Here is a 4,220-nt window from a genome sequence, read left to right as displayed (position 1 = left end):
AAAAAAAAAAAAAAAAAAAAAAGATTCTATTCGGAGAGTCATGAACTGGCGTGAGGTTACTTGCAAAGTGGCTCAATATTTGAGATGGTTATTCCTTTCGGGGTCGATAAATTAAGTACCGATTGCGTATTGGGGTCGATCTAAAAAATTGGATCCCTCCCCCAAAATTTCAAGCCTTGTGCTTAGTGTAGAAAAGAATATTTGTGATGGTTATTCCGCCAAGGTCGAATTTTGCCATTCATCTGTTCGAGGTCGATAAAGTAAGTACCAGTTGCGTAGTAGGGCTGATCTAATTGACTGGCCCTCTTCCCCGAACTTTCGAACCTTGTGCTTAGAGTAGAAAAGAATGTTTTTGATCATTTTAGGGCGGCGAGCTGGCAGAAACGTTGGCACGCCAGATGAAGGGCTTAGCGGTATTTCTTCTGCTGTTACGTTCTGAGTTCAAATTCCGCTGAGGCAGACTTGGCCTTTCCTCCCGAAAGGATAAAAGGCAAAGTCGACCTCGATTAGATAAGTATAAGTTACGCAGTGGGGTCGATGTAATCGACTTAATCCCTTTGTCTGTCCTTGTTTCTCCTTTCTGTTTAGCCCCCTGTGGGCAATAAAGAAATAAATATTTGTGATGGACTTAGGGCGGCGAGCTGGCAGAAACGTTAGCACGCCGGGCGAAATGCTTAGCGGTATTTCGTCTGACTTCAAATTTCGTTCTGAGTTCAAATTCCGCCGAGGACGACTTTGCCTTTCATTCTTTCAGGGTCGATAAATTAAGTACCAGTTACGCACTGGGGTCGATGTAATCGACTTGATCCCTTTGTCTGTCCTTGTGTGTCCCCTCTGTGTGTAGCCCCTTGTGGGCAATAAAGAAATAAGAAACGTTAGCACGCGGGCGAAATGCTTCACGGTCTTTATGTTCTGAGTTCAAATTCCACCGAGTTCGACTTTGCCTTTCATCTTTTCGGGGTCGATAAATTAAGTACCAGTTGCCCAGTGGGGTCGATCTAATCGACTGGCCCCTCCCCCAAAATTTCGGGCCTTGTGCCTAGAACAGAAAAGAATAAAAAGGCAATAGACACAAATGCTGATATACATATGTTTATACATTTATATACAAGAAAAATACATTCGATATAAAGATCATTTTCAAACACCATCATTCAGATATATGTATACATGTGTATAAATATCAAACAGGACACTAAATAAAATACCAACACACACACATATATTTTCCGATGCACACATATATTATAGGCACACAACTAGAGACCATTAAACACACATCCAAACATAAAAACCTATACATACGTACCTATGCGTATATAAATACATTCCAAAAGGCCCTCCCATATATATACATGCGTATATATATATATATATATATATATATATATATATATATATATATATATATATATATATATATATATATATATATATATATATACAAACATATAAAGATATATACATACACATACATACAAACATACGTACTTACTATCATAGCAATCAAACAATGAACTCACGCCAAAAAGGCTAACATACGCATACATCTATTAAAATACACACGTATGCCTCATACATATATACATGCACACCTACACGCTTACATTCATATTATATTCATGCATACATACACAGCCATACACAGCTATCAAACAACATCCACACAACAAAAGGCCCAACACAAAGACCATCTCAGACCAACCCATTCCACCCTTCCGTTGACCCTTAACACGTACGTCAATCTATGGAAGCGACCCCTGGTGAGACGTTCACATCTATTGCATCGTTTAGTCGGTTATTTGACCCTGTCCGCCCCATCCCCGTCACTAGTCGAAAACCATCACTTTGAGTCCTTTATTATCAACTTTGTTACGTTCTTCTACTTCACTGTCACTTGATAGACTCACGCTGCTGTTCACTTTTATCTTCCTCGACGCCTCTCTCTTACTTTCTCCTCCCACCTCTCTCAGTTTTCGTTTTCCACTTTCTGCTGTTCTTCCATTTTTCTATCACACTGTATGTGCAAGGTACGTATGTGTTTTGTATGCATGCATTGCACGTAAGTATGTATTCATGCATGCACTTATGTCTGTATGTCTGTATATATAATATATATATATATATATATATATATATATATATATTACGCATATATATACCTATATTCATTAAACAGGCACACACGTATCTATATATAAAGAATATAGGTATATACATACGTAATATAGATATACATATATATGCACACACATACATACATAGATATACATGTACACACACAGACACAGACACACACGCACACACACGCCTACATTGTAATAAACGGATGTCTGTATATCACAACCTTACTCTTCTTCATATCCTTATCCCCCACCCCCAATCTTTAGATAATCCCATTTCTTCTCTAAATCTCTCCATTGCCATTTCTAATTCATTAAAGCCAGCTCACTTTTACTCCACCATTTTACTGGTTGCCCTGTCTTCCCTTTCTTCACTCTCTCTTTCTCTCTCTCTCTTTTATCACAACTCTCTCTCCCGTCACCATCTCCCTCTCTCCCTCTCTGATCCGCATCTCCTCTCCCCTCTCCTCTCTCTCTCTCTCTCTCTTGAGCTTGAGCTTTCTGTATTTCTCTCCACTATTTAATTTTTTATCTTTCTACGCTAACTTCCTCGTCGTTGTTCTTTCTCTTAGTCTTTCTTCTTTAATCTCTCTCTCTCTCTCTCTCTCTCATTTACACTCTCCCTTACTTTCTTTCTTTCTCTCTCTCTGTCACTTTCTTTCTCACCATTATTATCTCTCTCCCAATCTCGGTTCTCCCCTCCCTCTTGCTTTCTCTCTCACTCTCTCTCTCTCTCTCTCACTATTTTAGCAACCTCTTTCCATTTAAAACTTCCAGTCATTTCTTAAAGAATTTCATTGAAACTAACTTACTCTTTTCCCTCACTCTCACTCTCCCTCTCCCTCTCTATCTTTACATTTCTCCCTCTTACATTCCTTCACCATGTTTCTTTTTCTGTGTGTCTCTCTCTTTTCTTCTTCTCTCCCATTTTCTCTAAATTTTCTTAATTTCTATCTTTTTTCTTGAAAATGTCTCACTGCCTCCCTTAATATCCCACAATATCTTTCAACCCCCCCTCTCTCTCTCTTGTTTTAACCTTATTTTACAACATTCTTTTTACCCATTATTCTTAAACATTAAGGCTCACATTCCTTCTACGTCTCTTTCTCTCTCTCTCTCTCTCTCTCTCTCTCGCTCTCTCTCTTACTTTCCTTCAACATGTTTCTCTCTCTCTCTCCCTCTCTCTGAATTTTCTTTCCTCAATCTCTCTCATCTTCTCGAAGATGTCTCACTGCCTCCCTTAATACCCCACAGTATCCTTTCAACCTCTCACTGTTTCTCTCTTCTCTCCTTTTGTTTTAACCTTATTTTACAACAGTCTTTTCTTCTATCATTCCCAACCCTTAAGGCTTCAGACGCTCCTTTACTTCTCTCTGTCTTCCCCTTCTCGATCTCACTTTACTTCCCCCCCGTCTCTCTCTCTCTCTCTCTCTCTCTCTCCATCCTCCTCTCTCAATATCGCTCTCTCCTCATTCTGTTCCCCTCTCTCTTACTCTGTGGTCCATCATTGTGCTTTTCTCACTCCTAATTCTTAGTTCTCTCTCTGTCTCTCACACTCACACAACCTCTCTCAAACTTCTCTCTCTCTCTCTCTCCCTCTCTCTCCCTCTCTATTAACAACACCCTTTCTCTTTTAAGACTTTCTATCGGCGCTCAAACACTTTCCTTTAAGCTATTTCCTTTTCACACAATCTCGTCTCTCACTATCAATTTTTCCCTGATAAATTCTCTCCTCTTGTCTCCCTGTTTCACTCCTACTCCGTCGCAAGCTCCTCTCCTCCTCCTCCTCCTCCTAGTCTTTCTTCTCCTCCGCCTCCGCCTCCACCCGTCTCCATCATAGCAGGAGCTCTAGTTAGCTGTCGGATGTCTTTAAGTAAATCACCGCCATTTAGACACTTTGCCTCCAGAGATATTCCTAAATTAGAGAAGTTCGGTTGCACACGCAAACGCACCAACGCTCGCACACACATACACACACACACACACACACACACACACACACACACATAATCTCTTATGTGTAGGCATACATACATACACACAGACTCACACACGTACACATATGCACACACACATATATATGTATATATATATATA

The 4,220-nt window shown here is 39.9% G+C and overlaps 1 long non-coding RNA gene across 2 annotated transcripts in view; it reads right to left on the bottom strand.

Annotated features, from left to right (window-relative positions):
• Positions 1–37: 37 nt before the first annotated feature.
• Positions 38–4,220, bottom strand: part of LOC106867750 (uncharacterized) — a 7,740-nt gene continuing 3,557 nt past the window's right edge. For both annotated transcript variants that reach the window (XR_001409182.2, XR_008264545.1), the window contains one exon: positions 38–1,039. This is a non-coding gene — a long non-coding RNA (uncharacterized LOC106867750). The remainder of the gene's footprint in view (positions 1,040–4,220) is intronic.

Source organism: Octopus bimaculoides, chromosome 7 (assembly GCF_001194135.2).
Source record: "Octopus bimaculoides isolate UCB-OBI-ISO-001 chromosome 7, ASM119413v2, whole genome shotgun sequence".
In the NCBI taxonomy this organism is placed as follows: domain Eukaryota; kingdom Metazoa; phylum Mollusca; class Cephalopoda; order Octopoda; family Octopodidae; genus Octopus; species Octopus bimaculoides.
The sequence above is the reverse complement of the archived record's forward strand: the minus strand, read 5'-3'. Positions and strand labels throughout refer to the sequence as shown.